Source organism: Lepisma saccharinum, chromosome 10, assembly GCF_977018435.1.
Source record: "Lepisma saccharinum chromosome 10, izLepSacc3.1, whole genome shotgun sequence".
In the NCBI taxonomy this organism is placed as follows: Eukaryota; Metazoa; Arthropoda; class Insecta; order Zygentoma; family Lepismatidae; genus Lepisma; species Lepisma saccharinum.
Genome location: NC_139238.1, coordinates 64,026,417 through 64,046,823, shown reverse-complemented (window position 1 = coordinate 64,046,823; position 20,407 = coordinate 64,026,417). Strand labels below are relative to the sequence as shown.

General features: G+C 37.3%; 1 protein-coding gene across 5 annotated transcripts in view; it reads right to left on the bottom strand.

Annotated features, from left to right (window-relative positions):
- Positions 1-20,407, bottom strand: part of NaPi-III (Na[+]-dependent inorganic phosphate cotransporter type III) — a 418,225-nt gene that overhangs the window by 125,667 nt on the left and 272,151 nt on the right. For all 5 annotated transcript variants that reach the window (XM_083129869.1, XM_083129872.1, XM_083129871.1 and 2 more), the window contains exon 2: positions 9,828-10,068. The gene's annotated coding sequence lies outside the window, so the exon portion shown is untranslated. The remainder of the gene's footprint in view (positions 1-9,827; positions 10,069-20,407) is intronic.

Sequence of the window (20,407 nt, the reverse complement as noted above, 5' to 3'; positions counted from 1 at the left end):
CTGGCAATACTGTGTGTTTACAACATAGGGATTTCGATACAAGGAAAGCAGCTATGGTAAGTAACGCAAAAAAGTTTATATTATTTTAGAGAACACGAACTTCTAAGTGAAAAATGCACAGTACCAATTCGAAGAACGAATTAATACTACGAGTAAACATTTTTTTTACGCTGAAACGGTAAAACACAAAGGTCGCTTATGCAGTATAGCCTCGAAGAGAATGGGATGGTTTCTTTCATTCAAATGTAGGAAATAATTTGCTTGTCATAAAACTTAACTCACTCTAAACCTGACAATCACACGCAAATGGGAGCAGCAGGATTCGTAAAAAATCTGACATAATTTGATGTAAGCATTTCATATATTTGTGCTCACACTGATCAAAGTATGCCGGCTATTGGTGTTTAAAACATCAAAATTCGAACATATCGTAGCATCCCAAGGTCGCATAGTGGGTCGACAACGAAGACTGGGGCAAACATGCCTGAAGATTATGAACCGTTATGTGAGAGGGATTTTTCTTCGTGTTTTCCATGTGACATTACTGTGTAATCTAATCTTACGATAATTTAAAACTCTTGAGTAATTTCTTCTCTCTCCCATTCACATAATTTATGAGCTTGCTCCGAGTTGTTTGCGGAATTAAATGACAAGGCCTTATTACTGAAAATGCTACTATTCTAGCACGGTAACACAAAAGACCCTTGCACATGGCAAAACAGTTGCACAATCGTCTGATTGCACTCTGACAAACGCAAGCAATGTTTTATAAAAATTACGTCTCTTGTAGTCGTCGCTATGTAATCAGTAAGGTGCGAATTTTTATGTAGACAGAAAACGCGAAATAATATAAATGTGTAGAGAAAATCACTGAAAATGTAGAAAGTAATAAGTATATTGAAGTATGTAATTTTTCGTAGTCTTCGATGCATAATCCTCGTGCTATATTTTAGGTTTGACTCAGGCGCGTATATTCTAGGCTAGCCAGGCCATCTCCGAAGCCCAAACTAAAATACAGGAAGTAATCGACTAGCAAATATGACTAACTCACATAACGAAAGCGGGAGAAAAAAGGATAGTTTATGGACGCCTTTACTTTAAACTTCGAGACTTCGCGATAGACATAAAACTTACATTGGGTATTAACTTAGTCTATGTGGATATTTTTTAAACATTAAACAAGAAAATAATGTTCTACATGAACGTTCAATGTGCGAAAAAAGTTACTACGCTGTAAAAAAGTTCTTGTACGAAGTAAAAAGAAATATGAATAAAAGACAGACTGGAGTCGTTTTCATGTGTATCGATGGTCTGTATGGTTATATATCGACGATACATTTTTGTACGCATTTTATGCATTACAGACGATTTATGGGGATAATTATGGCATATTCATAAAAAAGTATGTTTTCTTCAAAGTTACGAGGTGTATTGGCAACATTGGTCGCGTCAGAGGGCAGTAGCAGCTCTGTTCGACATCTGGGTATGTTATTCAATCAATGCCAAGTGAAATAAAAGGTTTGAAATTTATTGTATCAAAAGACAAGTAGGCTAGTTTTTTTGTACTTGATGGTGGCTTTTAGTACAAATTCGCTGAACAAAGGCATCTTCGTTCTCCCCAGCGCTTTGCCCTCGGCCTCGGTGTTGCCTTTGTGGGGTAAAAGAACAATTACATTACTTTGTTTTCTTTTCAAACCCTGAGCGAGGACTCGTAGACTAACACACACAAACACATACACATCATAGTTTGTGAGATGTTAGAACCAGGGAATCTTATCTTATTTCGGGTACACTTATTTTGCAATCCAGCACATATGTTGGAATTGCATAAACTGGGCATACACACTTTTGGCCAGATCTCACACACTTTTTGATTTGTGCTGCCCCCTGGAATGCTTGATGGAAACTAATTAACACAGTGTTCATGAACATTTCCTACTGTTTGGGGAACTTTTCAGATAAAATCAAAATTATACTAGAGCATTATTTCACAATTTTTTCCTGGATTTTGGGTGGATTTTTCGAGTACCCAAGGAACGTTCCTCACAACCGATTTGGCTCCCGGTGTAAAGGTGTATTCTCTAACGCAGTTTCCTGAAGCGACTTGTTTGTCAAAGCGCGCGCGCACACACACACACACATATAGCCATGAATTTATGTAAAGCGTGTTCGCTTCTTTCCCCCTTGAAACTTCCACAACTGAAGGCGAAAGGTTTGGGTTTCCTGAAGTTTATTCTTTGACCAGTCGGGCTTTGTTGCTATAATTTTCATGAATAGCTCTTTTAGCACTCTGTAAGAGCCTCAAATAATAATAATAGTAATTATTATGATTATTAGAAAGTTGTCTCTATACTACGTCTTGCTTCTTCCAGAAATATAGTGTGGCCACAGATAAATATATAATATTATCTTTATGTATAACAAAACAAGCAAGGTATGGGAAACCAAGTCACTGATCATCCTAGACCCAGGCCATGGAGAGTTTATTGATAACGATTTAAAAGAGCTTTGGCTGGAGTTTATTGAGATTTTCTGCGAAACCGGGATCCTAAAGAAAATAATAGTCCCCGAGGGGTGTCGACCTCGAGCATTGTAAATCTGCCAACGGGATATTGCCCCTAATGCGATATATCGCACTGGAAGTTTCCAGTGACCGTTTCTAAGGAAACCAATCCGCTGCACCCATTGGTCGATATTCCGTTCGCGAATTTTGCGGTCACTAATCGCATTTTCTTGGAATTTTCAGCAATGATAGCATTGATGATATCACTACACGTAAACAATGCTACATGTGTCCCAAATCAGATGGCCATATCTTAAGTATTTCCAATATTGTCCCCTTCAGTTTGAAGTGCTATTCAAGAGATCCAACTTACGATGTTTTAAGATAACTAGATAGATACGTTCTGTTTTTGTTTTTTTCTCGTTAATATCACTTCCGGGGGTATTCATTTCATCTTTGTTCCTCTTAATATAATTCTAGCTCTACCAAGATGGGTAAAACCCCAGCAATCTCGCGAATTAAGAGCGCAGTCTTCTGTTTTCTCTTTCCGCTTTCCTTTGCTTGTGCATGAGTGTCAAGTGTTGCCATATGTGTAACTTCCCTCCCTTGTTTCACCGTCCAAAAAAATTAATAACGTTAAATATTACATTTCTGCGTTCGCTGTGTGCGGTTTTGTCCTTCATGATGTTACAAATATGTAGCACTGTTGAAGAACGATGCAAATTTTGGCAACGCAAGGGCAGGATTACACGGTAAGCAGCTGATTGATGCAATCACGCTCACGCTCCGCTTACAGTTGAACATTCAACTATGGCGCCAAAAGGTGCAGAACATGAAATGTAGCTTGAAATGTACTGAAAACAATGATTTTTACCCCCAGCTTTCTATCGTTTTTCTTAGCTGAGTTATAATAATTATCGCAACTGTCTACAACGGCCAAAAATGCCGATGCTTGAGGCTATCAGTAACTGCTCGAAACAATTTACTTGATTTAATATGGTCAAGATCATGCGCATTTGATACAAAACAAATCAATAGTCAACCGATGGACAGGCACACGGTTTATGAATTAATTATGCTTTGCAAATAAAATGATGACATGAACGTATTTCTCGCGATACTTCGACATACGAGATACCAATTAACATAAATCGACAAATAAAGGCAGGTTTCGGAGCTCTCGACTAAGGATTTAATAGAAAGATAAACGGACATGCAAATCTTATTGCATACCGCAACTTCATCAAGTGATTTGACGTATTCATTTAATAGACAAGTAAGATTATAATGTATGATTTTTTTCCCTGTTGACATTACTAATGCTACTATACTTGATATGTTTCTTACATCACCAAACACATTACACAACAAATACCTACATATTGCATACTATCTTTGAGTTCATAATAGTTCTATTACATACCCACACTCGCACATGGCAGTTCTATTTTCGTTTACGTTTTGTTCTTGAAAGAAATAAGTGAACCGCCATTGCGTTCATATTTGCATATTTTATTTGCATATTTTACAGGTGGGTCACAAGTCACGAAGTGATTTCAAGAGTTCATAATGTATCTGTTAACAACTGTCGACATTTACGTGACATTACTTTTCACGCATTAGTGTAAAGAGAAATCTCCCCTATGTAATGTGCATAAGAACAAACAGTCAATACATTCAAACAACACATGCAAAAGTTATGAACTGGTGAAATTCTTTCGTGTCTTATGGCTCATCCTGTATATAGTAAAGCTGCTTACATGATTGAAAACTAAAATGTAAACTCGAAAATAACATTTAGTTTGATGTTACGAGTTATTAACACATTTGTTATTGTAATTCACTTACGTTGTGTTAAAAACAACCATATTGAGTTTCACAACAAGCAACACTGTATTTGACAAACTATACATTTGAACATCTTTAGGCCAGTCACTGTTGCCCGTACATCCCGTGGCTGAGGATGGAATTAAACGTTTCATTAATTTTAATATTTATTTGTTTTAATAATATTGACATTCGCCGCTGAAGAATGGGAAACATTATTTTAATTTTCAAAGACAGAAGATGAAGATATAAGAAGAATAGACCAAGTCCATACAGTAAACTTAACCTAATGTTATCTTTCTTAATTTAAACAAACAGTTAACCTCTTGGAACTAACCTAATCTTACCTGAATTAACGCAATCCTGCTTAGCCTTGCCGTATATAACCTAGCCTAAGTATTTTGTTACTATCTACTAGACGGTGGATAGAATTTTATAACCCAGGTTCCAACATTTTAGCGTAATTGTATTTTTACCACAAACACTAACATAGACACGTTTGAACACTACTCCGTACAAATATATTAGAAAAGGGGCACATTTCATTGCATGCAACTTAACCAACTTTCTAATACAATATAATTAGAAGATAATTCACTATGACTTTGCACAATGGTGTCAATGGGACTGGTTAGAAATGTACGAGACAACTGAGTTGCTGATGTTCCAATAAAGAGTATATATGGGAATAACTTCTGCATTTATGCAAGTACATACAAAAGTCGATATTCTTACAAAATGTAAGTGGACCTGACATGGTGAATGTATGAGATGTAAACTATTCACAAATACAAGTGTATTATATGACACTTCAAATTTTTCAAATTACAGCGCAGAGTACATAGCAGATTGTTCAATATTTAGATTAAAATATCACGTGACGTATTATGGACTTTATCTATTGAGCGTTATAAATCATTATCCACAGTTAATTACTATCTTCCATCATTTTTAATTCTTCTGCCAATACGAGAAATAACGACTACTGAACTTTGCTCATTGAACATTTATGACAAGATCGTAACATTAACCTTGAGAATTTTCAGAATGAAGGGCAGCAAATGAGACCAATTAACACAATTAACTATCGCTAATAGTCTCTACTCAGATAGCATGAAAGATTGTGTCAAGCTTGCGGTAACTTGCTTAGTATAGCTTGTAAGAGCCAGTTGGATATGGTAAGTTTGAATCAAGCTGACAGTTGGTTTTGACAAGCTTGTATCAAACATGGAGCTTTCTGTGAAAAACTTGGTCCAAATGTGTCATGTCAAGCTTGTTGTAATTTTGACATGTTGTAACTAGTTGGCTTGATTCAAGCTAAATGCAAGCTTACAGCTTGCCATTATATTATTGCAGCAAGCTTCTTCACTTTACATGAAAAGCAAGCTTACTGTGTGCCATTTGGGTTCTCACAGCTATAGCACTTACCACGAGTTTTGCTGTGGCTTGAAGCCAGTGGCGGCGATTGGACTCCAAAACCGAGGAGGAATGGTGCCAAAACTTCGGGGGGTGGCCAAAGACAGTATATTTCCAAGCAATTGTATTTCATTATCTAATATATGTTTATTCAGGGGTAGAAAAATACAGGACGCCGCGCCTTAATTTTCAAATTCAGGTCTAAAAAAATATTTATTTTTTAATATTTCAAATTTGCCTATGGAAATTTACATTACCTTTTTATTAAATAAAGAATACAGTATGTGTTTTCTTAATGTTTGTGTTCTTTCTGTATTACGTGCGTCATTAAATCAGAATAAGAAACATGCAATTATAGCGTAATAGTTTTCACTGTTCCTAGCCAAATTTTAAAATCTGCGGCGATTGGTAGAGTCTACCATATATTAGAAATACTGCATAGTTTTTCATGTTGTTACCAGTTGAGCCTTCTTTAGGAAGACCACTCTGGCGCAAGAATTGATTACTTTTAATCCAATCTTGTATCAATTAAAAAATTATATGTTTTAAGATCAAATTTCATGTGTAGCTTTATTTTAGTTGGACTAATAGCTTCCTTAGCTCGTATGTGCAAGATAAAAGAGCAAGCTGTCTTCTGAGGAAAGGGGAATGGTGCCTGAATTTTATTTTTAGTTTTGTCTACCCCTGCTTTTATTCATTACTACTCAATTCCTTTCAAATTACTATTGTTTTCCTTTTCTCTGTAATCACTTTATCCGCGACTATGTGACACTCGGTACAAAATAAATACTTAACTCAAGCTATCAGAGCACAATCTAGGCAAATGTTAACCCTAAGAACCCAACGAAAGAAAACATAATCAAATTGTTGTTCTGCGCGGCATGCAAATATAAATTACAGAATGCCACGCCTCATGCCCGATAATATGAATATAAGGTAACAAAATGTGTACAGGAGTAATGCCAAAATATAGCACGTTACGATAGAAAAACCCAGCGGTGGAAATATATGAAGTAAAATACCTAACAATTGAAAACAAATCTCCTTGATTAGAAGAATAAGTATCGTTAAGCCATCTTTTCAAGGATTTTCCATTATTGCATTAGACCAGTCAGTACAATTAAATATGGAATTTCCCGAAATCCAACCATACAATAAAAAAGATTGTGCCCTGAATCACATGGCAACCTCACCTTTATTACTGCAATAAAATGAGCTGACACCGGATAAAGTTTTAATCGTTCAGATAAAAAGATAAACTCGTGTTCTCGAAGATAAGTGTAGGAAGCTGAATGACTACTTTTCAGTATAGACATGTCCCAATAGTCCTCACTGAATTTAATTCATACTTTCGTATATGTAATTCCTATGTACATGCATTTATGTTCTAATATTGATTGCGTTATACAGAGTTTCCAAAAAGTCATACACTTTTGTACAAAAAGCGATAAGACATTAAAATTACATTGGGTATTAACTTTGCCTATGTGTTTGTAACCATTGAAGAAGAAAAATCATGCTCTACATGAACCTTCAGTATGCGGAAAAAGTTGCTAAGGTGTGAAAAAAAAATAATTTGTACGAAGTAAAAGCAAATATGGACGAAAGACAGCTTTGGAGTCGCTTGCAAAAAATTTACATGTGTATCGATGGTTTCTGTAGGTATTTATGGAATTTAAGAAAAGAACTATACATTGCTATGCATTCTATGTGTTAAAGACGTTTTATGGGGTTAATTATGCCATATTCATAAAAGTATTTCTTTTTTTCATTACGAGGTGTACTGGCAACATTGGTCGTGTCAAGAGGGCAGTACTGGATGTGCCCGACATCTGGCTATGTTAATCAATCAATACACAGATGAAAGAAAAGAATTGGAATTTATCGTACAAAAAATTGGTAGGTTAGGTAGGTCAGTTCGCAGTGTAATATTCGTACAAAAACTTTTTTTACACCTTGGTAACTTTTCCACATACTGTACATTCATGTAGAGCATGCTTTTCTTGTTTAATTTTTTAAAAAAGATCCACATAGACGAAGTTAATATTCCGTGTTTCATGTCTATCGATTTTTGTAGAAAAGTATGTACATTCAAAATCTCGGTTGCGTGAGTTTTTGAACACCCTGTATGTGCTCTCCATCTACAAAGAAGCCTTCACTTGGGAAAAATTGCTCTGAAAGGGGTCTCAGAATGAATAAATGAGATATCTGAAATGTGGCAAAAATATAATCAACCACCTGACATAGATTGAAAGTTATAACTGTACCTCTGTACAGAGGAAGGAGGGAGGGGCTCACATGATCGTGAGCCTCAACATGTATAAATCCGGGCCTGCATAGTGCAACAAAATGGGCTGAAAACTGCTATTCACATGGATATTAGACATTGGTCTATAATCGAAATCGTACACCCCAGAGTTGTCTTTAATGAAATTCGTCCCAGTTGAATTGAATCGATTTTACTATATGGCTTACTTGTGGAGGAATAAACGCCAGATTCTGGCATAAAAGCATCCCCAGTTGCCTATCGAAACATTAAAAATATAACTAACAAGTACCGTCGGGGACCCGGATATAGGGTCAAAGAGGGTGGGTGAAAGGTGCCTACTTCTTCTTTCCTTCTCCCTTTCAATTGGAACTAATTTAATTTCTGGTTTTCTTGTGCCGTATTTCTTTTCTCTGTTTTATGATCTTCGTATATTCTGTTTTCCCTTCCCTTTTTTCACATTGTGTTCTACATTCTCTCTTTATCGGTTATTTATTTCTTTGCTTTGTTCAGTCTCTCGCTTTGTTATTTTTCGTTTTCTTTCACTCGCACCTCTCTCTGTTTCCCTAGTTTATTTCTTTGTTTTGTCTACCTCTTACTTCTCTATTTCTCAATTAATTCCTTCTCGCTCTCTGTCTCCCCTTTTCCCCGTTTATTTATTTGCTTCCTCTCTTTCCCTCACCTCTGTATTTCTCTGGTAAGTTCTACTCTTTCTCTCTCTACTTGTCTCCCTTGTTTATTTATTTTCTCTGGCTGTCTCTTACTTACTTACTTCTCCCTCCCTCCCCCCTCCTTCCCCCTCTCTCTCTCTCCTTAGCTTCTTAATTTCTTAGGTACTTCGCTTCATTATTTCCCTTTCTTTATCTTCCTCTTATTCTCTCTCTCTTTCGCCACCTTTCTCTGTCTCACTTGATTATTTCTATTGTCCTTTCTGTGCCTCACGCCTGTATCCTCCCTGTGCTTGTGTATGTGTGTGTGTGTGTTTTTTTCTCGTCCTTTCCCTGAGCTCCTTTCATATCCCTTCTTTAAGACCTTTCTTTCTTATGATGAAGTAATCGTGATGTCAAAATATCCCAATTAGAGACAATTTTTTAACTTTAACCCAGCTTCGGATATTTGATCTGGGTGTCCATTGTAAGGCTGCTTACCATTGTTTGGGACTCGAAAGTGCTGATATCAGAGAATATCCACAATAGAGAGAGATGTAACTGGAAACAGCAATTGCTACTCTAAAATGCTTAGCAACAAACTAAAGCTCGCAATACCGGGCAAATGTCATGGACTTGGGAAGAGGAATTGTCTCCCTGAAAGACAACGTGCGTCCTCATACCGTCATTACGACGGCTGAAACTTTCTGAGAAGCTGAACTTGGAGGTACCGGCTCATCCAACGCACAGTCCTGACCTCGCCCTCCTCGATTTTCATCTTTCGCTCCCCTCCAATATGCTTTCAGATGTCCATCATTTGGTTGAGGATATGACCGTCAAGATGCGGTGCACAACTAGATTACCGCTCACCCTAAAATTTTCCCTTGTGATAGAATCTTGTCATGAGATGATGTAAACGTGTTACACAATGTAGGAGAATGATGCAAAAAACATTCAGGATAATTTCTGACTCAAAAACCTAATGTTATTTCATATAATATTAAAAATATATCAATAACAACTAAACTCATTAACATCTGAATTATTCAACTGGTGTGTTTTCAATAATAATAATAATAATAATAATAATTACTAGACGGTAATAAAGAAACACAAGATATGAAAGTTGTTTTTTAGAAATCATAGAATAATGTAATTTAATACTTACAATTGACGTTGTATGGTATTTCCCAGATTAAGTACAGTTTATTTTTTTCTGACCGGTGTTGTTAGTATGCAAAGTCGAATGGCAGGTTGAAGTCGATCTTATGACTTCTTTCTTCTCTTCCCTCACTTGTTTTTATGAAAAATTCACTTCCGGTCGTTGTTTCCTGCCCTCTGATTGGCCGTTGCTAAGAGACGGACTGGCTGTCCGAGATGGTGAAACGCGTTTGGTTGTGTCCAGTCATCTAGAAGAAGAGAGAAACAGATCATATTTCAATATGCAAAATGAAATATGCCCATAAACAATATATAAAGTAAAATAGTAACGAAAGCACACATTATATATACTTCCGGACAAACTTAAAGAAACTTCGATCTAATCTCCTCGCAATCTTGACGAGGCGACACGCCTATTCACGGCTCGTGAAGATTGTGAGTAAGGTTAGAGAGGTCCCAGTTTCTTTATGCTTGTTCGGATCTTTAATGAACATTCCAAAGTAAGGAAGATACTTCCTGGAATTCTGGGACAAGAATTCATAGATTGCGAAATTGTGTTCGGAAAGTCACTTTATTAAAAGTAACAGAGTTACAATTACAGTTACTCGTTTAAAAAAGTAACCCTGTTACGGTTACTGACATTGGCGTACGCAGGGGGAGCTGGCGGTGCTACAGCCCTTCCAGAAATTTTGAGAAAATCAAAATTTAGAAAAAATGAAAATTTTAAAATGAAAATCCGTTAAGAACTTGAAACAAACGAGAGGTATAAATGCAAACCATCTTTAAAATGATACCCGATTATTATTTTTGTCTTCGAGTACAATTTTAATAGAGTGGAAAACTCCAAATGTACGAAATATTTGATTGTGTATTCCGTCATCCCAGAACGAAGCCATGTACTATCCACCTTTACAATTACAACCCCTCTCGAGAAACTACCTGCGACACAGAATATAAGTCTTCATATATATGATTTTTAAAAAAATCATATTACTGTTATTATTAGAGCCGCGGTGATCTGACTGCCACGCAGGTGACCCGGGTTCGATTCCCTGTGCGGTTCATCAAAGACCTGAAATTTCCGGGTTTTGTCCCGCATAAAACGGTTCTGGGGCTCGCCCAGCCTCAAATCAATGGGTACTTGGGGTGGGGAATAAATACGGCCGGAGCGTGGTGATCACATCACCTTCAAAATGTCCGAGATCGAGAGTGGCACGGTGCTATATGCATGGGGAACTTTACATTTACGTTACTGTTACAGACAGTAGAGCGACTGGCTGCCACTTTCGTGACGGATGCATCCCTATATGCGATTGCCCTAAAACTCAAATAATAATAATAATAACAATAATAATAAACAGTATTAATAAAACAAGAATAGCACCCGGCACTAAACAAATAGACTTATTGAGAATATGAATATGATTTTTTTGTTATTTAGAGTCCATTTTCTGCCACTTTTGGTTAATCGCGACGATGAAGATGGATGATTGATGAAGGGGAACTCACAACAACCACCATGCCCAGGCCGGAATTAAGAAAATGAAGTTTATAAAATAAAAACTTATTCAATTGAACGACACAAGAAATTCCATAGTCTGTAGGCGACAATCCTGTGCCTTCTGCCAATTCCCGTTGTTCCTGGTCGCTTGCCACGTTCACCAGATAAAGGACAGCAGGGAACGAGTTTTCTTGGAAGTGACCTTGATTAAAGAACGTCTCAAAGTAATGGAAATATTTCTTAGATTTTTCTTGATAGCTCTCCTGTGCTTCGTTCGCACGAAATTAACGGAAAAGTGAACTGCGTTTTGAGTAAAGTCCAATAACAAAGTCTATGGAAAATTCCTTGCATATTTTATTATTTGTTGGGATGGAAGTTATTACATGCGATGGACATGCTGTAAAATAAAATAAAAATAATTATTTCTCATTCGGAATTTTCAGATATGTTAAGCTTTTTATAATGAACACCGAAGCTAAAACCTTGTTTGTTTGATTTGCTATATTTTGCTTCGCTTTTCTGCCACTTTTGACGAAATTGATGAATGGCCACTCACAAACATCCACGTCCAGACCGGGATTCGAACCCGAAAGTTGATGAAGAGACAGACACCCACAAAGAACATCCATGCCCAGGTCGGAATTCGAACCCCCAGACTTCTGTAGCGAGCAGGGGCAGCGACATTGGCGTCCGAAGGGATGCTTGTGCACCCCTAAATTTTCTTCCGCACCCACTTTTAAAAAACATATCTTCAACCGAAAACGCTATTATTAACTCTTGCGGTGTCATCTCACGTTATGACTTATTAAAACCATGTCATTTTGAGCGTAGAATGTTACATACTGAAGTGAGATTGATAACATTGATCATTGATCTGCATCTGCAAGAGATGCTGCATTTACTTTCCTGTACTTGTGCTTGTTGTGGTAGAAGCAAACAAAACTGAAGCAAGTCACGAATAGGCTAGTTACCACTTTCTTTGGCATATTTTCAAAGATTCAAAAGTTGATTGATATTGATGTAGTGACAAAGCATGTTTCCTGCTTTCTTGATTTTCAACATCGGCTCCCTAAATTTCATTCCGCACCCCCTCAGCATCCCTAGAAGATCAATCCTGGCGCCGTCGCTGGTAGTGTGATTGAAACTCGACCACTTAACGCGCTCGCATACCAAACCGGATATATTGTGGTTGTATTAGCTTATAAGTGTTATATAATTCTTCATATTGCACTATTTTTGTGTATGTGCTGCAGAAAGTCGTAAAGCAAACATGTAAGTCGGAAGTGTCCCTTCTGAAAACCATAAAAATTTAAATGAATGGTGATATTACGGTGCAACAAGTATGATGATAATAACGATGATAATTTGTAAGCTCCGATGTTCGATATTAAATAAATATAATTTATGTTTTTCGATTAAATACAAATCGCACCTCACATGTACCTTCTAGATCTGAGATTCTGTCGGAACCAGTCCTTACTGCGGATTCCACTTTAAACTGTAGGTCCAGCTCCCAACCCCTTCTAATCATGGGCGTTGGACGGGGGTAAGGCTCATTTCCAGTTACAAAAAAGTAGAAAACTTGTTATTTTTATAGTTAATAACGGGAATAAACTTCAAATAACCAAAGGAAATGATGCATTAGTTAAAGAAATGAGTGTAAAATACAGTTAAACCAGATATATTCTACCATTTAAAGAATCAAATTCCAAAAATTAGAGTTTTGCGTGAGAACAAAGAACATAAACGTTATGACTAAAATTTCCCCCTAATTTTTAAAGCTTTATCTTCAACGAGGTTTAAGTTTTTTTTTGTTTGTTTTAGTCTCCTTTTTGTACACATAGGCTAAGCGGGTCTGGTATCGAACTCGGGACCCCTTGATTACGAGGCAGCGACGTTAGCACTACGCCATCGGGAGGCCTCACTCTAAAAGTTAAAAACAAAATATAATAACTATGAATGTACGTACACTAACGGGATGAAATGTAAAAAGATAATGAAAACTAGTTGTCTTGGATATTCACTCATCTGATGGATCGAGGAGAAAAGCCTCCCCAAGAATATTATAATTATTATGATATTGGAATAAAATTGCTTTATTTTTATTAGTTAATAATAGTTATTTTTGTAAAAAATCGTAACCGTAATAAAAATAATTGTTTTGTTATATATTTCTCATATTCAAGTTTGATCAATAGCCTGACTACCCCTACAAAAAAAAATTCTGGAGATGCAAATGCTCCCAATCAAGTTGTGACGTCATACAGATCTACCAACTTCGCAATGCTAACCTTAACGGGAAGAACACTGGAACCAGAGGAGTCTGGCTTCTTATCGTTTGACTACGTCATTATGAGGAAACCTCAGAGGGTGGATTGAATCCAACGATCAGGCATAGGCTATCTGAGCAAACGGTCATTTACGCAAGGCATATTTCTCGGAAAGACAAACCCAGGAAAATGGCTGAAGTTTACTAATCTTGTTTGTTTCTATTTTTTTTTATTTATTCAAAGAGATTTGCCCATTTTTCCATCGGGTATATCAAAGTTCACACAGGGGAAAGTGTCCTTTTGACCCGTCCCACATTCAAGTGTGACGTATCCCAAAACACAGGCAGAATTCCTGTACTTCTGTAACGGCAAGAAATATTTATGATTTTTTTATTGATTTAATTTATTTTACTTCACTTTTATGCCACCTTTGGCTAATCGCGAAGGTGAGATGGATGATGGGAGAATCACAAACATATATGGACGACACACGAGCCCCCATCCCCTTTATATTGGCTGTGGGTCCAGACGCCATAGCCTCGCTAGTCTGCAAAATGCGGTACAGGGTACTTGAAAGTGAGGTTGACATTTAGGTGTCCTCTAGAAGGGTCACTCCGTACACCCTGTTTTATAATTTTTATATGTGGATTAGTCATTTCAAAACACTTAAAATGTTATAAATATTTCTCGAATACAATATTTCTTGCCTCTTTTATCACCACCGTGCTGATTTATAGGCACAACAACTTGTAAAATTGGCAGGCGAAATTATGAAAATAGGCACTTAAAAAGGCCTGTTTTCATGAGTAATGAACATGAACTTCTTATTAATATTAATTTTCTTTCTTACACACTTATGGATTTGATTCTTTTTTTCATTCTATTGTTTTTTCTTCCTTTAGCTGAACGAGATCATATAGTTCGGAGTAACATCAAAATTGAATAATAGAAGATTTTTTTATATTTATTATTATTACGAAATAAATTAACTTTGAGGTACTTATTTACAATAAACGAAATTCATTTCATAATAAACTTTTAGAAAAAAACATAAAAGACTGGTAATCGCACGGATATTGTAACAATTTCTTTTCTTCCTCGCACTCTAAGGAAACCCACTGCTTGAGCGAATTTTGATGGCAAGGCCGAGAGTACAACTCCTGCCACCTAGCGAGCGACTGAGACACTACATGAATCCAGACTCAAGGTTGAGCAAATGTTCAAGTAACTCAGGACGTTATGCAACCTCATTGACTCTTTAAGAGGGAGGTGGAGTTTGGCGAAGGTCGCCGTGAAAAGTGCTTAAATTTAACATGGGCTTTTTTGCATTTTGTTGAATATAACGTTTTAGGACAAAAATTTGCCGGAAAACACGCAGTAGATGTGAACTTAGTTTATGAAACTTTGAGTACATGACACATTTATGCAATTTCAGTTCGATAAATGTGCACAAATTCCATTATTTTTTTTCAATTTCCCATAAGGAAATACGTAAATAAGCACAGAATGGTTATAGGATTTGTGGGTAGCACCAACGAAAATGGCCATTATGATGCATACTAACGTAATGCTCAATCCTTCTATGACTAAGCTAGGGAGGGCTTTTCTTTCAAAAGTCACTTGCACAGCCCAAAATGATTGTTTAAAAATGTCATGTATTATCAATGGCGAAAGATACGGCCGCGGCAGCGAGCATAGTTCACCACTTGGCCACTAGATGTCTTTGTTCGAAAATTGCCCCAGGGTGACGGGAGGGCTAGTTCGCGCGGGTGTTTTAATTCTCTGCACAGCTGGGTTCCGTACCCTTGTCAGAAGGTCCCGTAGCTGTCACAGCTTGATTTATTGCCTCTTTCCCAGGCAAGAAACCAAGAAAGCAGGAAGGCCATGAGTTTGTGTATGTTTGAGTGTAGAGAAGCAGAGCATATTTACCGTGAATTGCAACCAGTGACACAGTAACTTTATCTCGACCCCTACCGCGAAGGACGTATTTAGGGGGTCCAGGTGTCCCAACCTCCCCCCGAAGGACTTTCCAAGTACAAAAATTAAATAATGAAAATAATGAGACTATAAAATAACTTCAATTAAGTAATGAAAATAAGGTTGTTGTTTAATCGCAAATTGTTTATTTCCGCAAGAATATTGGAAAGCAATACGATTTTGAATGACAGTACCAAAGAAGATTTATGCAAGAATTATTACTACTTATAATAATATGCAAACAAAATATTACCAGGAATTTTACTTTCGTCAACTGGATCTAACATCATTTTTTCATACTCAATAAATATTATATTCTTTATCTATTTGACATTAATTTCCTTGCCAGGGCAGTTTCTATTTATTTACAAATTTTGCCGACCTTAACTACACGTAAGCTAGATAATGAATACGTGATGTTATACTGCACTGTTGTTATACCGCCTTCTTACCTATTCATGTAATAAAAATATATTAATTAATTTAATATAATTATACTTATTTTAATTTAACATTATTAATATTATTATTTTGAGACATTACGTTAGGACGCCCCTCCGAAATATATATCTAGATACGTGCCTCGTGTTCGATTTGAATAAAATGTAGAAAAGGCGGGGAGGGTGGTAGCGCTTCCTCTTTTTACATTTCGATAGTTTTACCTCACATGTAGTACTTTGTGCAGATAGGAAATACGTGTACACACATACACACACAATTGATGATTCGCAAAGGAACTTCGTTAAATTCCCATGATTGTTCCGCTCACAAATCACATCCTCTCCAAATTACAATAGCCTACTATTGTTGTTGCTTACATATGTGTGTGTGTGTGTGTGGTTCCTAGAACTTCACTACTTCCAATCATAAACTTGATGTGACTCTTACAAAATATTTGTTTTTGGAGTGGAAAGATCATGAAAAGGTCTACTGTTTCTTTGCAAATCTTCAATTAATGTAAAATTTAGTATAAAAACATAATTTTGGCTGACTTGCTAACTTGAGATTTAAAGAAATTATTAATTTGAATTCTTCATTAACAATAACAAAAGCGACATAAAATGTAGAAGGACAAGATTCTTGGCTTGGTTGAGAATTACATTAGACATGTACAGGTTAGGAAAGGGGAGGGAGAATTCCTTGTCTTCTTCCTCTTCAGCGCGAACCCTGCTTCCTACATTCTACATGTCCATTCAAAATATCTTCTTAGTTTCGGATATATTTTGCCTCCCCTATAGCGTAACGGTAAAGATGAACCTCATAATGTCAAAAGATCCCGAGTTTGGTACCTGGGGCTCCAGCTACGGGACGCGCGCAGGTTCGAGTCTCCTGGGAGAAGCGTAACAACTTTTCTCCTGATATTTCGGCCAGTCAAACTCGCGGCTCGCGGGCCGCATGTATGCCCCAGCATACGTTAATGCGGCCCGCCTTGGCCCCACTTAACACTTCATGCTTGAAATTATCTATACATTTGTAGTTATCCCGTTTTCTCTTTTCTCGTGATACAAGACCAGACTCATCCAAACTTCAACACATTGACCAATTTTCCCTACACAGGTATACATTCCATTATAGAGTAGGTGTTGTGTCAACTAAGCAAGGTGATTGATAGGTTACTTCTGAAGTACGAAAATATCTTGCCAGCTGGGGGAGGGCAGCGTGCATACTTTCAGTCGCCTATGAGTCTGTTTCTTGATTTTCAAGGATTTACCTGGAAGAAAAGCCAGTTTCTGTAAAAGTTTCAGAGAACCATATCGCTGCCGAAACTTCGTGGGAGTAAGAAAAGGACTATAGAAGAGGAATGTAGATTTTTCAAGTGAAATGCTTACTTTTGTTGTGAAGTGAATACTGAAAAGCGTAGAACTTTTGTACCCTGATAAAATAAATCCATTCAGAAGTATTTCTTTATCACGAAATAAATTTGCCATAATCTGTGGCGGAGTGGTTAGCACAACCCGTTGCGACACCAGAGGTTGCGGGTTCGAATCCTGGCCTGAGCATGGATTTTCTTTGTATGTGTCCCTTCATCAATTTCATCATATCATTACTCATCCTCATCGTCGCCATTAGGCAAACGTGGAAGAAAAGCAACGCTAATAAAAACATCAGAAATACAGTTGAGGAGAGGATTTATGACTTAGTCAATGAACAATTGAAAGCGAAATTTGTTCGTGTTGTTGCCTTTTCCCTCACAATATGCGAAATCACGCACGTCTGTGAGCTAGCTCGGTTAGCTCCCTTCATTCGTGGATGCGATTCTTATCTCGATATGACAGTAAAACTACTTGAATGATTCCTCCCCGTGACACAAGGGCTGATATTTTGAAGGAAGTGGAGGTCATTTTGCAAAGTTACAGTCTTCCGTTATATTAAAACTTTTTAATAAAGTTATAATTTGTCCTTCCCAACTTCTCAGGAATACTAGGAATGACAGGAATATTTGTCCACAGTAAAAATACTACGTGATGAAGTTGGAAACAGGTTTCAAGACTTCAGAGGGTGCGAAGGGCAATAATCTTGTTCTGCTCTGCTCCCTTTTCTTTTGATGATGCGTGTGCAAGTCCTGACTTCGAATGGAACTTATTTAATTGCAGTGCAACTCGTATAGGTGGGCTATCCTTGATTTTTCTTATATCTCCCATAGCAGGATCCTCGAATAAGCTATTTTGCTGTAGAAATTTTATTAATTTTCGTTGCACTTGCCTTGGTGAAAAGTTGTTTTCCATAATGAAGATTAATGAAACAGCCGAATGATCAAGAATGACTGACAAAACATTTGTTGTCTGCATTAAGAGTTTCATGCTAACAAAAAACTTATTGCACACTTTTGAGAAGCTTGTTAAAAAAAACAGTGAAATCTGTGCGAAACGAAACTATAATTGCAAACAAACAGTTACAATTGTAACCAATTTATACTCGAAAGTAACATGTAAAATACTATAACCATGAAAAAATATGGGGGGAGGTCTATATAATTTACATATCGATGCTGCAATAATAATCACTGGAATCCCCCCCTCCCTTCGGCCCCCTTGGGTCGAACCACTTAGTTCTGGATTTTAAGGTGTTGGGGTTCTACGGTAGATGTGTGGCCCGGATAGTTTTGACATTATCGTTATGCGGCCCTACTCACGAATTGAGTTTGACATTGCTGGTCTAGAGGAGATATATGTGTGTGTGTGTGTGTGTGTGTGTCATAGAACATCACTACTTCCAAACAAACTTGATGTGGCTCTTACAGAAACATCTGTTTTTGGAGTGGAACGATTACGAAAAGGTTTACACTGGCCTCCCCGATGGTGCAGTGGTAGTGTCGCCGCCTTGTAATCAAGGGGTTCAAGGTTCGATACCCGGTGGAGGCACATAGTGGTTCGGATTCAACTTTAAACTGTAGGTCCAGTCCCTCTTAGCCTTACTGTGCATAAAGTGGACTTAAAACACTAAATCAATCAACAACAAAAAGGTTTACTGTTTCTTTGCAAATCTTCAATTAATGTAAAATTTAGTATAAAAACATAATTTTTGCTGACTTTCTAACTTGACAAATTATTACTTCGAATTCTTCATAACACGTATAGTGCTGACCTTGAAGATCATACTATCATTAGTTGGACTGAAATTTCACTTGGGAAGCAATCAATTAACATTGGGAAAAATCACAATAGGAGAAAGCAACTAATGTGATGCAGGAACTGGTCATATGTTTCCACAGGGGATTCCCATCACCACTGAGAGTTTGTCCCCACCCTAGGCCGATTAGCCGGCCCCGTGGCGGAGTATTTATCTCATTTCGCTACGACGCCAGTGGTTCCGGGTTCGAATCCGGTCTGGGCATATTTGTCTTTCGTGAGCGTCTCTTCATCGATTACATCATATCATCATTAGCCAAGAGTGGCAGAAAGGCGAAGTAAGATAAACAAAATCAATCAATATTGGCCGATTAAAGCTGCTGTGAACTCCAACGATGAGAACTGTGCAAGGGGACTTAATTCAGATCATAACAAAGAAAACTACTTCATCAAAGTGTATGTTCAATATTATACTATTGTTTCCTGACATCTTTGTTACTACTGTACATTTTGTTACATTGTTTTGTCCGTCTTTCTCCTTTTTAGTTTTTCCATATGTTATTACGCATGTCCACGTTTCCCCTTTTTAAATTCCAGGTAGTTTCGCTCCTGCCCATCTCTAATAGGGACTCGATTCGTTAATAGTTGAAATAATAATTGTTACTAATTCTTGCCTTATTATTATCATTATTATTATATATCGATTTTGTATAAAAGAACACCCCCTTAAAAAAAATACTTTCTTTCAACTGATATTCTCTACCTCCTTCTTTCCTTCTTTACTCTCAATTGATAATTCTAACCTCAACAAGAAAATTCAACATAATTATAGTAGCCACTGTAATCAACCAAATTTATTCAATCAAAACTTCAGACATGAAGGTTCTGTCTCGGGAGCCTGCCACTCTTCTCGTTCCATGCAAGAGTCAGCCAGCAAGCAGTGAAATGCGAATTGCTTTGCCAGTGGAGAAATTTTAGCCTCCGAAACCAGAATGAAAAGAAACAGGTGGGTGTCCTTTTCCTGGAAACCTCACTGCGGGAGTCACGCGGAGGGGAGGGGGTGGTGAAGGGAGGAAGGTTCTCTTCCTAGTCCTCTGATATGTCGCTAGGTGTCTCTGTATCGCATCGGGCCACAGCGATGCCAACCCTAGCATAATGGTGCTAAACCTAGCATAATTTAACCGTCTTTGGCACCTAGCACCCTGTGTTTGGCATAACAGCCAAATCTAGCATAATCTGCAACCATCGGTAGATATTGAACTCAAAGGAA